This window comes from Lissotriton vulgaris, chromosome 10 (assembly GCF_964263255.1).
Source record: "Lissotriton vulgaris chromosome 10, aLisVul1.2, whole genome shotgun sequence".
Classification (NCBI taxonomy): Eukaryota; Metazoa; Chordata; class Amphibia; order Caudata; family Salamandridae; genus Lissotriton; species Lissotriton vulgaris.
Window position 1 is genome coordinate 347,805,988 of NC_141698.1, and position 19,784 is coordinate 347,825,771.

General features: G+C 42.4%; 1 long non-coding RNA gene across 1 annotated transcript in view; it reads right to left on the minus strand.

Annotated features, from left to right (window-relative positions):
• LOC147685226 (uncharacterized) overlaps positions 1-19,784 on the minus strand; it is a 90,355-nt gene that overhangs the window by 42,082 nt on the left and 28,489 nt on the right. The window contains exon 2 of the long non-coding RNA XR_015300418.1: positions 17,815-17,914. This is a non-coding gene — a long non-coding RNA (uncharacterized LOC147685226). The remainder of the gene's footprint in view (positions 1-17,814; positions 17,915-19,784) is intronic.

Here is a 19,784-nt window from a genome sequence, read left to right on the forward strand (position 1 = left end):
GGTCGAAGGTCAGTGGTTTCTTGTTCAGATCTTGTCCAGGTCGAAGCTACGGTCTTACAGCCAGGGAAGCCCTTAAGTACCCACAGGAGTGGGTTGAAAAGATTCAAGGGACCCTCCCAGGGGAGGGTCTGGGCATTAGGGAGGTTACTCCAATGTCCTTTGTCCAGTTTTTTGCCAGAGCGGGAGCCAACGGCACCCAGGACTGGTTTGTACTGGACTATGCACAGGGACACCAAATGTGCCCCTCATGCAGACTTTGTCACTGGCAAGCGCACCCACCCAGCCTTAATACATTAAGTCCTGTCTGGGAGGTAGTCGCACCTCTGTGTGACAGGATGTCTATTGTTCTGCCTGAGCTTGGCTCAGCAGCAGAAGGGCATAAATGTGTCTTTGGTCGGCAGCAACGATTTTGTGCTCTCCGGGACTGAAGGCTGGTACCTGGAACACAAGGGACCCCACAAAGCTCGCTTCTGAGGGGTGAAATCATACCCCTCACACCTGTTACCAGTGTGGGGGTACGATTCCAACATGTTTGGCACCAAACACGATAGGGTTAGTTTCAGGCGTTTCAGAGTTGGTCATCACGCGGTCCTGTATTGCCCCTCTATATGTCGTATCTGGCTGCTTCACTGACAACCTGGGAGAATGGACTCTGTAGCTGCAGGGGTGTTTTGCTCATGCTGTGGCACCCATTCACTTAGAACCAAGCAACCTGCCCTCAGGATTGTAAAGGCCTGCTAGAGGGGTGACTTATAGGTTTTAAGTGCAGTGGCCCTTAGATATGGTAAAGCTATATCTTAACCACATCGCTGCTTGGTGCTTTCCCCTGCTGTGCTGGACAGCAACGAAAACGGGTGTGGTCATGACGAGCTCAGCTCGTCATGAGCACCTGAGAGGTGCATGCCATGACGAGCTGAGCTCGTCATGAGCATGGAAGGGGTTAAGTAAGTGATGCATGCAACAACTTACACAGGCTGCAATGGGAGAGCATTAGTTCCATTGTGCATGGCCTCTCATGGGTGGCATAATACATGCTTCAGCTCATGGGAGTTCTCTGGGGTACTTATGCCTTGGGTACATGGGTACCATATATGAGGGACTGACAAGGGTACCTCTGTATCCAATCTGGAATCTACCCAAGTACATAACATAACAGTGTAAGGAGAAAGCAGATAGACTGGAGTCCTGATAAGCAGAATCCCTGTCAGTCTAGTCAAAAACAGCATTACATTTAGCAACAAGTGGGGGTCCCCATAATAAGCAGATCCTGCTTTCCTACAATGACTATTGTGCAAGAAAGGAGTGGAGCTTGAGCAAGAGGCTAAAGAAAAGGTCTTCTATTTCGTTAGGACCATACCCATAGAGGCTATAACATCAGAGTGGAAGGAAGGCCATTAGAATTCTAGTTGTTTAAATTCAACAGATTTGTTTTATTAGGGAAAGTGAAGAAGACCACCACTAAATTTGAAGAGTTTATCTCTAACTCTTCAATCAGACAGTTCAAGGTCAATGATATTAGGATAGACCCCTGTCCCCACCTCAGCTTGCCCAGAAGAAGATGGAATAGCTGGGTGAAAGAAATTAGCAAAACCATCTAAGAAGGGTATATTTCTAACTGACCAGGTTTCTTGAAGGGCAGGTATGCAATAAGGCTTAATGAAATCAAACCAATTCAGATCATTGGCCTACTCCTAAAGCTCAGCTATGTTCCATGACAAAAAACTAAGCTGATCAGTGACATCAGTCCGTATAGAGGGTGGATCAGCTCTCCCCCTTTCAGACCATAACTACATTGCGATCAGTAGGAGTAAGTCAATTCACCTTCACAAGTGTATTGAGAGCATCAAATCTAATCAAGAGTGGGAGTGAGGAAGCAGATTCCTTAGTAGGCCTAAGATGTACCTCACAATGATCTTGGCTCGACAGGGTTGAAGTAAGCCTAGGAGTTCAGACTTTGCACAGTGTCCGGCCTATAGAAAACCCCCAATGGCCGTAGCCCAAATTCATAGCTGAATCTTCCTTGCCCTCAAAAGAGGCATGGATTCTGGCTGCAGCCCAACAATTACTAAAATGAACCACTATGCAATCACCATAATTGCGCCCCACTCATCCTACCCTAAGTACCATGTCAATTTGAGTGTGAATGCTTACTTCACCCTCAGCCCTTGTAGTTAGCCAATGTGTTACTTTACTTATAATAATAATCACTGACATTCGGCTTAAGCGTGGGTATATTTATCAAAACAGCAGCAAAAGGTGTACCTTTCAGTGGTAGAACCAACTGATTAGAATTGGATAAGTGTGCACTAGGGTCCCTACCTGAAAACATCGCTATTTGAATCTTACTTAGCGTATGTGGGGCAGATATATGCCTCAACAAGTCTGGATCAGAGGAACGAGTGGAGAATACTTCAAACTTGTTTACTACCTGTAAATTTACAGGAGGAGCATTCTTTAATACACAAATACCCCCATGTCCTGAGCAATTGTGATAAGTTACTTCTGTGCATAAGAGAAAGGTAGGAATGAAAGATGAATGACTATTCCCTGTAGCACAATTACCCTGTGATGTTCCATCAGAGTTAGCTGAACTGGGTAGTCAGTTGAACTGTACTGTTCAACAAGCCGGATAATTACAAGTCTGGTGTGACAAAAATGTCTTTATTAGGCTATTATTAGTTACTAACAAAGCAAAAACAGCATCTCATGCAATATTAAGTTCATTCCTCAAACTACTAAAAATGAATTTTAATATGGTCAAGACCCAAAGCATTAGGTCCCAGATCAGAAATAAAAGGCTGTTCCCTTTCATTGTCCAGGCTTGAGGGATATGATGATTCATAGACATTAAGATGGTCAAACTGGTAGGTTGATCAGGTGTTAGAGCCTCCAATTGCAACTGGCTGTGGCCCTTGCCTCCTCAACATTTTGTAAGTTGGCGTGGGAGGGAGTTTGTTGCACTAGGAGGAACATCATTTGGTTTCTCTATGTAAAATGTAGTTATCTTAGGGTTTAAGGCCTTGAAAGCCTGCACTGCATGCAGGTTTCTCCCTTTATTGAGGATCTCCTCTACCTCCACTATTATTTTGTCAATGACCTGTAGAGTGCAGTTTTCAGCCGCATCTCTCTGAGCGGTCATATGTTCCCTCCCAGCACCTGGAGGATATTAGGCTGCCTTTCTTTTGCCCACTATAAAATTCAATAGCAGATCAGTGTATAGTAGAATCTAATTAATCACAGTATAAATGGGTTCCATTGTTTTTTTAAATAATTTTTTTAAGAAAGAAAACAGAGGGCCACTCCAAAAAATCCAATAGTACGGCTGAGATATCGGGCTTAGCAGCAATCTCCAGGCATTATCCGGGCGCAGGAACAAGGGGTTTGGCCTTGCCCTGCTGCTGCCTGTTGCTGATTGGCATGAATGGGCCCACCAGTGGCCAACACGGTGTCCTGTGCTGTGAGAATTGAAGTAGAGATACACGCCCAAAGAAGGTATGACACCTCTGTCCCTCCTGTCAGCTGGTGGTCACTGTGGGGCTTGCAGTCCCCTCCAAGGCAGCAGCACATCCCACTCAGCGGGATCGAAGTAGCTCTATATGCGCAAAGGGGGTGTGGCTTCTCCTCCTCTCCAGTAAGCTGGAGGTGCATCGTGGGGTTTGCAGTCCTCTACAAGGCAGCAGCGTGCTCGAATATGATTTAGGACTTCAGTCAAAAATATGAGCTCTGGTCTTGGACTGTAAGTGAATAAAATCCTTTTTTCCCTCCTGAACTGGCAGCACAGTGCCCAAGAAACATTCTGTGGACATTATGGGAACATCTGAAGCACCAGAAATTATGTTCAAAATGGATGGACATTTGTTTGTATCACTACTTTCTAAACATTCATTTACTACGTCAATTAAACTGTGATTTAAAGAATAATGTTTTCCAAAAAGTATCTTTTCTTAAAATGAGGGAATTGCTTAGTTTCAGTGCTAAAAAACAAATGCAATGTGGCCCAGTCCTGGTCATTTCAGTGATGCATAAGTAAAACGTTGGTATGTTTAATAGTTCAATTCCAAAAATTGCTTTAAATGCAGTAAACATCTCAACCTTTTTTTAAATTAAGTTGTATTATTTTTGTAATTAGGTCTTTTTAGCTACTTTGGTTTGGGAAATGTATTGTGCTTGTTGCGGAGCTCTGCCGTTTTGATTTTGGTGTCCATGTGTCACATGCACTTTTTTGCTGAGAAAATCCTTTCTGTTCCTGCCAAGACATCAAAAATAAGCTACAGATTTCTCAGAGAAGTTTGGTGATCAGCTCTAACTCCCATCAAGAATGTGGCCTCTTTCACTCAGTCTGATCTTCATAACTTTAAACATTCCATTCTCTAGAGAAAAATATATATTTATTTCTACATCAATATTTTCAAAAGTGATAATCAAAAATATGTGCACTTTTATGATAAAAAAATATTTGTTTTAAAAAATAACTTGTTCTAAAATGACAATTTGAAAATGTGGACGTTTCTAAAATACCATTCTTATATTTTGTTTTTCAACCTCCCACATAAAATAACATACATCTAGCTTAATGCTAACCCTTTAGGCAATAAGGGGTTCACAAAAATATATAAATGTATAACCTTGAAACTATTTTGCTAGCAGAGTGTCCGATTGCAGTCAAATTAAGTAAGGAAAAGTAGAAAATGAATTGGAAATCTTTCCAATATATAATTTTTACCTAAGTATAATGTTTAGTTCACATTGAAATATAACAGGTCATATTCTTCTTCATTTGTTCCCCATTTTAATTAACCTTCTTTTTCACTCTTGTTTATAAGGTGATTCTTTCCTTGGTTTTTAGATGACTCCTTTCGGCAAGCGATTCTTCCTGAAGCTAATTTTAGCAGTATTCCTGGAGTGCCTTGCATTGTACTTATAGAAAGGACTTAATTAATTGAAAGTTATCTTCTGCAAGCAATTAGACTCCAAAATTTAGATTAGCATAACCATCAATTGTACATACATTAATATCTTCCTATGAAGATTCCGATTTGAACCTAATCATGTTATCAACTACTTGCCCTTAGTTGTAATAGGAATGGACTTACATATATATGAGACCATTCCTAAAATATGTAGGAAGTCAGTTTGATTGGTTTTAGCAATTAAACTCTGGTAGCGATATTTGTAGGGAGATAGTTATATAATGTTGTGAAATATGTAGTCTAAATTTTGGAGTCATTTGTTTTGTAAAAAAACGTTTTCTCAGTCACATGGATACAGATTTCTATACAGTTTTCCGATTTCCATAAATTAACTATATTTTGTTACACTCCCTTGTAACTCATTAGAGTGAAGCCTTTTCTTCAAATTCCATACTTCAACATATGGTAAAGGAAATTAATGTGTGAGTAATTTGCTTATATAGATTATCCCATTTATAAGATTTTCTCCATTGAGAATTATCACGAGGTGTTTAGATTTATGGACTTAAGTGTGGGTCCAAAATATTGAGTACTGAATATTGTACTTCCCTAATATCACAGACAAAATATTGAGGACAACAATACCGCCAGATACAAATATATTAGTCAGATGATTTAGTTAAAACTTTGAGGGGGCATTGATATCAGCTCTTTGGGTCAATTACTGAAAAAGTCCCAGAAACTAGGGTCGAAAAATTACTGTCTACGTGTACCAAGTGCAAGCTGGATAAAGGAAGACTGTTTAAAGCTCAATGGAGATTAGAGAGAGGTGGTCCTCTTTGGCAAGTCCACCTTGGTTGGTGCGAGACATGGTGGCAAAAAGAAAGAGGCGAACTGCCGGTACCTACTAAGTCAGTCAGGAACATAGTTCATTCTAGACAACAATCTCCTTATGAGTGAGCAGACGGTCTTCATCTCTTCTCCTTGTTTTGGTATCCTCAGAATGCTTTGCAAAATATTCATGTGACTCCCCATAAGCACCCATTTGTCCGTTAGTTACCCAAGCCCTGATCACCAGCTATCTTGATTATGGCAAAGTGCTCTATGACAACATTCCTGAGTACCTCGTAACGAGCGCTTACATTGTACAGAGCGCTGCCGCCTCCTTGGTTGCACCTCAATGTCTCCTCACCTCAAGGTCCTAAATTGCCTACATATTCATAAATGTGTCACCTTTAAGTTGCTTGTCACATGCAAGAAGCACTTTCTGACACTGGCCCTCACTATCAGAATAGTAGGGTCATCATATATAGCTTGACTAGAGCGCTCTGCTCCAGTACACTTAATCTTATAGTTATTCCATGCATCTGCCACATGTGTACTGGCGGACATTCCTTCTCTTACTTTATGGTTTAAACCGGGAACCTCCTCCCCAACTTGCCATCCGTTAAACAATTTATCTTTAAAAAAGCCTGAAGAACTGGCTGTTCTAACATCATTCAACAATGAGTACTATCTTCAACTTGTTGGAACATCAATGGGAAATTGTGCTGCCCCCAGCTATGCGAACCTGTTCATGCACCGGATGGAACTAGACCACATATTGAGTCACAACAAATGGCTCAATAACATTCTTACCCTATGGAGGTACATAGATGATATTTTTCTCATCTGGATCGGGCAACCTGATGAAATTTCTGAATTCCTGAAACACAAACTCTCTGGATGATCACATAAAGTTCACTCATACCATCAGTCCACACAGTTTACCATTCCTGGATGTACAGGTCACATTACTGGACAATAAACTCACAACCAACTTATTCGTCAAAGCCACAGATAGGAATAATGCCTTAATGTTTACCAGCTGCCATCCCACCCCACTCAAAACGCACTTGCCGTACTCTCAGCTTTTAAGGGCTAAAAGGATTTGTTCAGAACCAGAAGCCTATGAAAGATCGGAAGAAAAAATACTTCAGAGGTACAGAGATAGGAAATATCCTGAGGTTACACTACAAGCAGCCAAAAACCGTGTGGCCAAAAAAACACGGTCAGAACTTTTAACGACACACATCAAACTGACCGGTGAACAGAGACCTGTCTTTGTTTCCAAATATTCGACCAGAAGTAAGGCCATCAAGAACATTATCCTTAAGAGTTGGGATATGATCCGTTTTGAACCAGACTTTCAGGGTATTTTTAACATCAGACCACTTTTTGCTTATCAGAGGGCTAAAAACATCAAAAATATTCTTGAGACCGAACCTGTTGATCCTTCCACAAACTATTCAGGCACTATACCGTGCCTTAACTGCAGTCATTGCTACAACATAATTCCAGGTAACATCTTAAACCATCCATCATCAGGGAAAGCCATTCAACTACGGACCAACGCCACTTGTGACTCCAAGAATGTAGTGTATCTGCTCAAGTGTCCCTGCGGACTGCCCTATGTAGGCAAAACTGAACGTAAGATCAAAGTTCGCTTGACCGAACATAAAAGCACTATTAGAAACAAAACAACCAAAGCACCTTTGGCCGCTCACTTCACTACACACCAGCATAACGTGAGTCAACTGAGGTTCCTTGTATTGGAGGTTGTCCCACTGAGAACAGGCGTTGACAACAAGAAATTACTCCTTCAAAGGGAAACAGTGCGGATTAAGAGACTTGATGCCTGCCAGCCTAAGGGTCTCAACGATAGATTAGAATATAGTTGTTTCTTATAATCAACTGTTGTTTTAATGTATATATATGCTTGAATTCACATATCAGTATTATATTCTTTTGTCGCTCCTCTGTCTAATATTCAACCTCTTATAACTCCATGTTTTACACCCCCACTGCTTCAGTTGTTACCATGTTTCCTTTCTGTTACGTAGTTTTTATGGTCATCACCTCTCCTTTATTCTTTGGCCCCCTCTTGGTCATCACTCTTTGGGTTAAAAAAAAACAAAATTCCCCCAACTTTTGTGGTTACTCACTTGTTTACTTCTCTTTCCCTGACTATCATTATCTTTTTCAAACGTGCTTATTCTTGACATTTAACATGGTTTCATTTATATGTGTATGATGTTATCCACAGTGATTGCATATTACGATTGACCATTCCAAGATGGCCGCCATCATAGATCCCGAGGGTTTGTTTACATTTGTAAATGCTTATCCATCTATTGACTTCAGATTTTGCTATTATGTTACAACATTAGGCCACGGCCAGCATGAGGTTTTGCCCAATATAGACGATTTTATGGCATGTTCATCGCGTTCACTAACACCCACGGAAGTCCGTTATTTATTTTTAGTATTACAGCCATCTATTTACTTCCGCGTTCACTAGCGAGTTTACTAACCCTCGGCAACCCGGCGCTCCGTGAGTTGCTGCACTGAACTACTGGTAAGCCCACACGTGTTTAACCGTAACGCTTAAGATTGCTCTCTCTATAATGTATGCCACCATGGTATATCGTACACGTTAGGTGGTTTCGCCTTTTGACTGTTGATTTCAAGTCCAGCATGCACGCAATGGTTCGTTTTGGTTCTATTATTTTCACCATTGACTCGGTTATTTTTCCTCCTCGTTCGAGGCTGTTTTAATGTGTATCAGGCACGTTATGGGTGCTTTTGTCTCACTTTTTCCACCATGGATACGGTACTTTCCTTCACCTCCTCCATTTCCCTCTAGTGCTGACAAATGCATGTGTGGCACAATTCCCATTTTTTTTGAATGTGACATTCACCTCGTGGTTGCGAGCTCCCCTTCCTGACACCAATTTATTTCATTGCAGATCTCTTGCTATCCCCTGACGAAGGGCCCAGCCCGAAATGCATAGGGATGATGCATTGATCAATGGATGTTGTTAATGAATATATTTGACGCACCACTTTACAAAAGAGTTACTATGTAGATTTAATATGTAACCTACCAATTAAATGAACTTTTCAAAAAAGATTACTATCGATTACACTTGCTTGATTCATATGAAACTTTATTGATGAAATTATAATCCAGGAGTTCTATCTCCGAACTGAGTGCCTTCGGATACAGTGCAAGCAGTCCTTGCACTCCTTCCTCTTTTCAGTTCAAGCAACAGTCCTTACCGGCCGGAAGGGACTATTTCCGGGCACCCAAAAGACCAACAACTCAGTATACTTTATTTACATCGATGAACACTTCTTACCACGAGTGCCGCCATCTCCACATCATTTTTTGATTGCTAACATCATCACAGCCATTCCTTTTATTTCCAGTTTCTCTCTATAGAGGTCTAGTGCACCTGGATACCTCTCCTGAGGGGAATTTAGCACCTTTCAGATCCTTGCAGCATAAAAGAGCATTTATTTTCAGTCACAAGATAGTGTATCTGCTATTGTAGTGTAGTTCCTAGTTTCCCACTAGGCCCTGCGCATTGGAATAACATGAACAGTAGTATCGACGTGGAACTGCGTATATTCCAGGCCTCCACTGACTATGCTAAACTTAATTGGGTGTGTTACCAACTAGCTCAGAGGTCACTGGAAACTTTCTTCTCTGCATGGGAAGTGATCAGCTTCCCTGGCACAGACAAGAAGGGATTCAGCTTTCCAACAACCGTGCAACATGACAACTTTGCTCCTCAGATCAAGAGTCAATCTCTAGGGTCGTGTGAAACAATAGACAGGTATTTCACTCAGTCAGTTTAGTGCAGTTTACTTTCACGAGATGTAGAGAATAGAGAGACGGGCGTTTGTCAATAAAGGGTTAACATTTATTGAACAGTCTTTCTTCTCGTACAAGAGAAATGTATTGCCACAATTGCAAGACTTGTTATTATAAAAAGTACGTACAGTAAGATAAGGATTGCGAAATAGAACTGTAAAAGCATTGATATGGTTTCTTAGCCATACAATGGTTTAAAAGTAATAAAACATATATACATTCATATATACATTAGGCTAACATACTCAACTGGTGCTTCTAACTAAGCCTACCCCAGTGTGCCTGACCTAAGCCTAAGGGGAGTAAGTAAGTAGCTTTAAGTTAAGTTGGTTTTGCCAAGGTTTGCTTCAAGAATTCTCGTCTAAGGGTTTAGTCAACACCATACCTCTGAATAGAATGATGGAAGTCTGGTATTTCCTTCAGGGGGGCACTCGATATCCCAGTCACCCACGAGGGCAGACCGGAAACGCTGGAGCTGGATTTCTCTGCAGGAGAAAGGCAGCGGCTCTTCTTCAGCGCGTCGGGAGGAGGAGGGGGGACAGCGTCCGCGGCAGCTGGAATCTGCTGGGCTCTTTGCAGAGGGACGGCTGTTCAGCTCCTAAGCGTACTGCACCATCGTTCGCGCTTTAGCAGCGATAATGGTATCAGTAGCTTCACCACCAAGGGACAGCAGCAGCAGCGTACTGCCTGCAGCAGCAATGGGATGCACAACAGGGTGCACGGCAGCATACAACAGCACGACAGCTTATTGCTTAAGGCAACGTTGGTAATATTTATACCGGACAGGTGCCGGGTTTGACGCAAGTTTGCTGGACATAAGACGTCAATTAAAGATGTCACTAGGAAGTGATAGTTATCAGTTGCTCATTAGAGTTCCATTACTAATCAAAACACAGCAAGCGGGGATTTCCAGGTTTGCTGAGTTTTTATCTTGTTGAAGAACTCGGAGTGTTAATCTAGGAATATCAGATAGTGACTTCTGCTCGGTCATTGCACTAATTGGTTCAAGTTCAAGTTTATTTCACGTTTATTTGGACCGTTGGTCCACAAACAATACATATCGATAAAAAGTTCATCCAAAAAGTTAAATAAAACATTTCATTACACACAGACACCCTAAAAACATATTTTAAAAATACTAATTATTAAAACTCGTTTAAAAGGTATAAAACTGCCTTCACTTTTTGCATATATTTCTCCATTGCCACAGCAATATCCAAGTGGGACATTTCTGTCATCAGTGTCACAGCCTGGGTCCTAGTTTTAATCTCATATTTCATAAGGATTGGTTTTAAAAATTTGATACGCAAGTCCAAAAACTTCAGACAATCAAATAAGATATGCAGAATATCACATTTGGACCCTAAAGAGCAAGTACAGCTTCCCTCCTCATTGATCATGGCCCGCTTTACCGAGTTGTTCATATAACAAGGGTTAACCCCAATTCTAGCCCTCAGAACCTCATTTCGTAATTGACGGTCCGGTAACTTATCTATGTAGGGGAAGCAATAAACATTATTCCATGCATCAATCATAAAACTGGTCGAGGTTTTACTTGCAAGATAGATTTTGTCCTGTGCATGCGATATTTCCTTTCCCGTTGACCTGAGTAACTTTTTATCAATATTAGCCACGGAGACAGTAGGGCACACATTAACTCTCATCTTCAAGCATAGCTTTGTTACTTTCCCCCTGGTCTCTCTTGCCCATTTTAGTTCGCTGTCCTGTATTTAATTTTTGCCCCATTGAGATATTTTGGTAATTGCGCCTATTTCTAGGCGTTGCCAAAAGCGCAAAAGGGCCATACCAACTTGTATACCCCATGAAGTCAGGCCTAGTTCCAGTCTTACTGCCTGAACCATTGCTGACCGAGGGAGCGTAAATAACTTTTTTAGGTTTTTGCCTTCTTCCACATCCCAGTTTTCCTTACCACTTAGGAACAACAGTTCAGCACCATACAAGTATTGTGGGGGTACAATAGCAGCATAGGCTTTTAGTACTGGTTTGTCGGTCATAGCACCATAGGCTTTGTTAAACAATTTCAGACCGCTAATCGATGCAGAGGTTCTTACTTTAGATGCCTCTAAGTGGGTATTCCATTTCAAATTCTGCTGGAACCATAACCCCAAGTATCTATACTCTGATACTGATTGCACTTTCTGACCCAATCCACCATGAGAACTCAGTTTTCCTCCGGCCAAAGCTCAATGTTTTGGTCTTATCCATATTTATCACAAGTTTTTTTCTTAAGCAGTAGTCATTGAAAGCATTTAATTTTCTTTGCAAGCCAACCTCGGTCTGGTCCATAATCACCAGATCGTCGGCGTAGAGTAGGCATGCTATCTGCTTGCCATTTAGTTTCGGGCTTGCCCCAGTTGTGTTCCCCAACATTGATGGTAGGTCTGCTAGGAACAAGGAGAACAATAGGGGAGCTAATACACATCCCTGACGCAGACCATTTCCAATTTCTATTTTCCCTGATAGACTACCATCTATGTCTAAAATTATCTGTGCCCAGTTTTTAGTGTGGAGCATTTGAAGCAGCCGCAGTATATCATTAGGAATTCCCTGACTAATCAGGGCCTCCCACAGCAGCTCCCGGTCCACTAGATCAAAGGCTGCACGGAAGTCAACGAAACAACAGAACAACCTACCCCGCGATTCCATTGACTTCCGTGCTATGGCCCAAAGAACAAAACAATGGTCGATAGTAGAGTGGCCGGCTTTAAACCCACCCTGTTCCGGGGGGATGGTTTGGTTTTCCTCTGCCCAATCTTTTAATAAATTTAAAATTACTTTTGCAAAGACTTTTTCCCCTATATCGAGGAGGTTTATAAGCCTATAATTTTTCGGTATTGTGTGGCTACCCTTTTTATGAATAGGCCTAATAATTGCACCCTTCCAACTTTCTGGGATGATTCTCATATCCAGGATTACCAGGAACATCTTTGCAAAGAACTCTGCCCACCATTCAGGCCTCGTTTTAATTATCACTGCTGGGAGGTTATCTGGTCCTGCGGCACGTGTAAGGTTCAAACTAGCTATAATCTCCGTTATATACCTTGGGGTAAAATGGTCCTTTATCTCATCCCTCATCCGTGGCCAACCTAAGGTTCCCGGTATTGGTTGTGTCAGCCATCTTCCATAGATTTCTTCCAGATAGCCTACCCAATCATCTTCCGGGACCTTACAAGCGAGGGAACCGGCTTTACCGCCCAAACTCTCTTGGACTTATTTCCAGAACCCTCTCACATCCTTGGATTCAATCACCTCCAACATATTTGCCCAACATTTCTCTTCATACCTTCTTTTTTTATTCTGAATTAATGTTTTATACTTTAACCTTAGTTGCTGAAGTGTCTGATATAGGTCCACTTTAAACATGGCCCTTACTCTTCTCTCCTTCTGTCTTATCAGGGCCTTAGCTATCCTGCATTCTTCGTCAAACCAGGGTTTCCTATTTTTATTAACTACATAGCTGCTCAGTCCTGACTTTTTTACCTTGAATTCCTTCTTGAGAGAATCTGCCAGCTTACCTATGGTCAATTCAAACCACGGGATTCCTGCATTAGACTGAATTTCTTCAGTTGGGATTGATTGTTGAATTAGCCCAAGCTTTTCTATCGAATTAGCCCAAGCTTTTCTATCTGTTCATCTGATATACAGGTTGTTAATCGTTTGGGGTAATCCACATGGACCTGTAGAACTCTCTCTCTACGTTTACATTTCGGGATGCGTATTTCTAACTTCAAAGGGAAATGGTCACTACCTGTCGTTTTCGCCACCTCAAAATTTCTTATTTGATTAAAGCACCAGGCCTGACAGAACATATAGTCTATTGGGCAAGGTTGCTGGCCCCTCACAAAAGTCTTTCCCGCGGGCTGGTCTTGCTGAAATCTACCATTTGCACATACCATGCCCAAGGACCCCATTAGCTGACTAAATGACTCATCCTGCTGTGAGAGCTCCCCCCTTGGAAAGAGTGCTGCTTCAATGTTATATGCTTCTAGCAATTCTTTGTGCCAACTATCTACCTTTTTGGGGTCCAATCTATGGTTAAAATCACCTACTACTAGTACTAAATCCTTCAGATGCTTGGCACTAGTTGACTCCAGAGGGACGGCTGTTCAGCTCCTAAGCGTACTGCACCATCGTTCGCGCTTTAGCAGCGATAATGGTATCAGTAGCTTCACCACCAAGGGACAGCAGCAGCAGCGTACTGCCTGCAGCAGCAATGGGATGCACAACAGGGTGCACAGCAGCATACAACAGCACGACAGCTTATTGCTTAAGGCAACGTTGGTAATATTTATACCTGACAGGTGCCGGGTTTGACGCATAAGACGTCAATTAAAGATGTCACTAGGAAGTGATAGTTATCAGTTGCTCATTAGAGTTCCATTACTAATCAAAACACAGCAAGCGGGGATTTCCAGGTTTGCTGAGTTTTTATCTTGTTGAAGAACTCGGAGTGTTAATCTAGGAATATCAGATAGTGACTTCTGCTCTGTCATTGCACTAATTGGTTGCAAAGGAAGTGGCAGAGAAATATGCTGGAATGTGGCTCTGTTCGTGTGAGGCCAGAGATGACTTTTCTGAAAATCGCACTTGAACGGTTATGCCAATATAGGGAATAAATGGATTTATAGCCGAATAGGGGCATAAGGTCGCAGTATCGATCAGGAACCTAGATAAACACGCAACACTATATGGGATGTAGAGGGGAGACAATATTACTGCATTCTAAACTAGAGAATATGTGCCATGGTCTTCTCCTTGGAACTCCTACATGATATCTACAACTCCTAAACTCCTAAACTGTCACTTGATTCTATTAACTGAATTTAAAATTAGCAGGTTTTATGCTCACTATATGAATTAGACTGACACGTTTACTTAAGAGTTTCCTCAAAAGATGATATCCTTAGGCTCTCCCACGTCCCGAGTACCCTCCACTTCTGGATTCCTTAATATGGCTTCCTACTAAACCCCAAAATGACTTAATTCCTCCTCTTCGTCTCAACTCCCCAAATCATGCAGTCATGTTATGGCAATTCGCCTTGGAGCTATGAATGCAACCCCTGATTCTCACCCAAACCTGGAGTCCTCAAAACCTGAAGTCCTTGGGGTTCATCCTCAATAGCAATTTGCTTTTACACATGCCTGTAAATCAGACAGCTAACAGTGTTTGGTATCAGCTTAAGTTCCTAAAAGCGTCAAGAGCTACATCTCTGCTACAGACATTTGAATGACCAACCAAGTTCTTGTTCTACCTAGAATGAACTAAGTCAACATCATCCTGACAGGCCTACAGGCCTACAGGCCTGACAGGCCTATCAAACACTCCCCTAACACTCCCCAAATGCATCCTCAAAGTTTTTTCCTATCTTACTCGAGGTGGTGCAGCAGGTATTTATTTATTTTTAGAGTTTTATATAGCTCAAACGTGACCCATGAGGGTATCAGAGTGCTTTATAATAGAAGAATAACAATGGATGAGGTAGTCAACACAAGCAAAATTGCAAATTTGTCAAAATAGAAATATAAATGAAAAGTATATACATAGAAAACGTAGAGGACCAGCAATAGAACCTGCAGAACGTTGTACATTAGACAGTTACTGAACGTTAGGACATTGTACTACCAGACAAACATACTATTACTTTGATCGATTAAAAGTAGATATATAAAAGGTATATATGATCAAGCAGATCTACATCCAGCTAAGCATTAAGCTGCATACAATTATAGAGCAACAGGTATGCATTAGCCTTTTCCTTGCTCATCAGGAGCAGATCCAGTTGGCATCAACACTAATGCAGGCAGATGCAGTAGCAGCCCCAATTGCGACCTTAAGCACAGATACTTGAGGTGGGTCCAGCCAGGGACCATTTGGAAGTGACTGAAAACCTCTGCAGCGTGCGTTGCTCCTAGCTTGCCCTCAGATAGTCACCCTTTTCTGAATGCCCCTCAGTATTTGAGAAATGCTGGAACTCTCCCATATTGGACTGTTTGAAATGCTGCAGGGTTAGACAGACTCCGTCCCTCTGTCAGTTGGCAGGCTTCTTGCCACTCAGGAAGATCATTAACTCCTACATCAGAAGATGCAGGCTGCAGCTGATGCCCCGTTAACACTGGAAAACTGTCTGACAAGCAGGCACCTACCCCAATCACACAGAATACATTGTGCACTCTAAGAAGCGCTCTCTTCCTTGGTCATGAAGGACTTGTATCTGGAACAAAGCTGGGTGGTTTGGGTCCCCGTTTTTATACTCCTTTCTAGACAGGTATGTGGATCCAATGTCTGAAAATTCAGAACTGTTGTGAGATTGTTCACTTTCTTTTTAAGTCTCCTTCTCAGCCTGTTCTCCAGGCAAATCCACTGTGCAACAGTGGTGCTTCTCAAGGTACGTAGCAGAGGGGCTGTCTCCAGACTGGAGTATCTACAAGACATGGAAGTGTGAGGTTTCTGCAGATGTGTGTTCTCTGCATCTCTAAAGTAGCAATCAGGAATGGAAAAAATGTATGTCTGATTTAGAAATGTCTGGACATAGCAAAATAGAAAATGAAGTCCCACCCCAATCCCTGCAGTCCACTACATGCCATTGCGCAGGAAGAACCGGTCTACAGACCCTGGGTAACAAATGTCCTGATGGAATTTCTAAAGGTAGCCTTTACTCCATCCCCCACACTTCTGTATTCAGATCTGCACTACAAGTCAAAGAAATGCAGACAATACACTTCCTTTGTCTCAGGAAGCAGTCCTCATCCTCCATCTTGGGTCATGTTAAGACAGGGGCAAATTGGATCCCACTAGCTTCAATACTCAGGCTCACTCAAACACAGAGCCACACAACTGCATATGTTGTATGCGCTTGCAAACCAGACACACTTGATGCCAAAAAAAGGTTCTGGGCATACACATGATAGCGGAACTTTGAACAAAAAGGGTGTGTAGGCCTAACTCTAGGTAGGTAACACAGATAATAGGGTCTGGCCACATTATCAGTTTCAATAAACAGAGCATCGTGCGGCCATCACTTTGCCGACAACAGGGACAGTATTCCTCTTTTCGTTATACGTGCACACTTTTGCACTCCTTAAAGTGACAGGTCCAGCACCTTGGATAGTCCTATGTCTCTGTGCACACTCTTATATTTGAAATTATTGAAAAAATATGCATTGTGGACCTTTGAAATTATTGGAAAAAAACACTTCTTGGATGGGTGCGGATTCCTTATTTTTCATTGCGATTTGGGTTTTGCCCTTGAAAGAACAGACAGGGTTGTGTTCTTTGGATTCACAAGCACCATCCCTACTACTCTCAAGCCACAGGTGAAAGCAGGTGCATTTTTTCTTTGCCTTAACCCTTAACTCTGTGTAGAACTCATATTTGTACGACACTAGAGCCAAAATGGAAGTCAGGTGTACATGCATTTGGACACTCAGGTCAGTGGAACATGCCTGTATACCATGCTGGGGTGATTCCTATCCCAACAGCTGGGGTACAGGGTGTGTATGGAAAAATACAGACAGCATGGCTCCAGGCACACTCACAATGTCTGCACATGTGACCCCCCCCCAGCTTCTATTCAGAAGAAGGGGGAGGGGCTCTGATGAACGTTGCAAGCCCCCTCAAAAGTCCCTCCTAAATGGTTTCCAAGGGAGTTACGGGGTATGCAAAATAATGGCAACTTATTGTTGAGGGATATATGGTATGTCAGCTCCACCCCCCCCCCCCCCAACACACACACCAATGCAACCTCATCTTCCCTTTTATCTTCATATCTGGTACCTGTAACATGACCATGCTTATCTTTGTGTACACTGTTAGTGTGAATTCAGAAATACATCATGGGCCTTGCAGCACTTTCTGCAAAGCTAACAGTCAGTATGGTTTCTTGCACAGGTAGCATCAGATTCATATACTTTTCCCTATGCTGTGGTCCACGGATCGTATTTAAATTCATTTTCTGCTATTCCCACACCCGTTTAGTTATTAGATGTGCACCTACTATTGCCAGTTGAGGTTGTCTTTTAGTTCTTTATTGACAGGCACAATATGTTCCTAATCAATACTTGACTTTGAAACATCTCATTACAGTTATGCAGCAAGAGGCATTGCGTATGTACAGTGAGGCAGACATGATAAATATGTAAACAGCAAGTGAAAGGATTTGAAATAGTATTATTGCTGAGACTTACCAGCACATAGGTTCATCCGGCAGCAATAGAAATAACTAAATGATTGTATTGATAAATCTTCGGGGTTGTCTTCCTGATTTCCAGATGTCTGAGATGGTGGCTGTGAACAGAGTGTGAGATGTTAGAACCAAGTAATGAGGATGCCACTCGTTTTCAGATGTATAATGATTTTTTTGTAAACTGCACTAGCAAGAGAAGCAGCAGTGCAAGCGCCCCTAATACAAGAATCTGCTGTGGGGCGTCGGGCGGGTGACAGCCGAAGCTGTGATCGGCTCCCTCACACTCAGGGTTTTGATACATAGCACATTGAGGCCGCCAGGCCGGTTTTTATATTGTCACTATCCCATACCTACACCACCTTCCACTATACCACTTCCCTCCCTTCCAGGGGCACTATGAACAATTTATGATTGCATATTTAAACTGTTGATGATTAGCATATACCTACATTGTGAATAAACAACAATGCAGGTCAATTGAGTTTTTCTATTGCTATTTAACTGTTTGAATTTGTTGCTCATTACTGGGACCCCTTTTTCTCAGTACTTATACTACCCAGGTCCCAGTGACTCCGTGTGGGTGAACCCATCTCTATATCCCCTCACACTCAGGGAGCAGGTCAGTGCTTGATTGGTGCTTGTGGATGAAGCTGGGGCCCACCAGAACTCACTTTTGGCGCCACACATTTTCTCAAAACAGACTTTGATCCAGAGTAAGAGAGAGACCAAAAGGGGTAAAGAAGCAGAATGAGAAGGGCAAAAACAGTGACAAAGGGAGAAAGCAGAAACCTGCAAGAGTGAGATAAAGGCGCAGGGAGTGTCTGGTGGTGGACTGGAGACACATGAGATGGAATTAAATCTGTGCGACCTAGGTATTCAGCACCCTTGGTGTTTGCTATTGCAAACCACGGGCACAACTTGGAGCCCTGGCACTTATTCTTTTACAAATCAAGCACTGGAGCAGGTATAATACAAATCACTGCAGTTTGTGATTCCTCATACAGAAAAATGGCGCTGGATGTAACTCTAGTAGAGTAGCAGAGTAGGCAGCAGCAGCAGTACACACTTGCTCGCACAGACAGAATAGGTAGTGCATGTGCAGGAGTTCATGCATCACCTACAAATTAAAGAGCAAAGGCACTAGAAGTGCACATGTCACACATACACAAGACCTACACTGTGGCTAAAGCACAGGGATGTCTTAGGTATGCTTAATTGGGGAAGGTCTCCAACCTCCTCATTAACAAACAACATTTAGAGCACATGTAGAAGCATTTCACCCTTTCTCCATACGCTGCACGGATTTCAGGTGAGCTTACCCATAACGCTTTAAAGACTGGGGGCCCAATTTATTCGTTTTTGCAATAGGGCAGCGCCGCAGGCCTTCCTGCTGCACTGCTCTACGGCAAAATAAAAGTGTAGGAATGTGCTTATCTATCAGATATGGCACATTCCTGTTCTTTTCTCCTGCGCTGGCGCACAATGGGCAGCCGTGCGCCAACTCAGGCACCTTTGCACCATGGTGCAAATGTCCCTGCGTTGCAGGGATGATTGTTTTTGTGCAGGGAAGCTTCCCTTCATGCACAAACAAAATCACAACAGTTTTTTTCCTCTTTCTATGTGTGCTGCAGAATGCTGCACACATAGAAAAATTTTTGAGAAATAAAGATGTTTCTCTTTATGGTGCCTTTCTTAGAGGCGTACGTTTTTGGCAATGCTTCAGAGTTATGATTTCTCGTAAATCTGGGGCAGTGTCAAAAAGCCATGGATGTTGCTGGGAATGCCCCCAGCAACACCCATTGCTCGCCCCTTTAATGCAGAAAACTGCAGTAAAGGTAACAATATTTACAAGGCAGCAATATGCCAAAAAAATGTGGCTTAGTGCTGCCTGGTAAATTTGGAGCAGGCTCCTGTGCCACAGGAGCATCACGAAAAGTGACGCACTGGCGGCACAAGGGGCTAATAAATAAG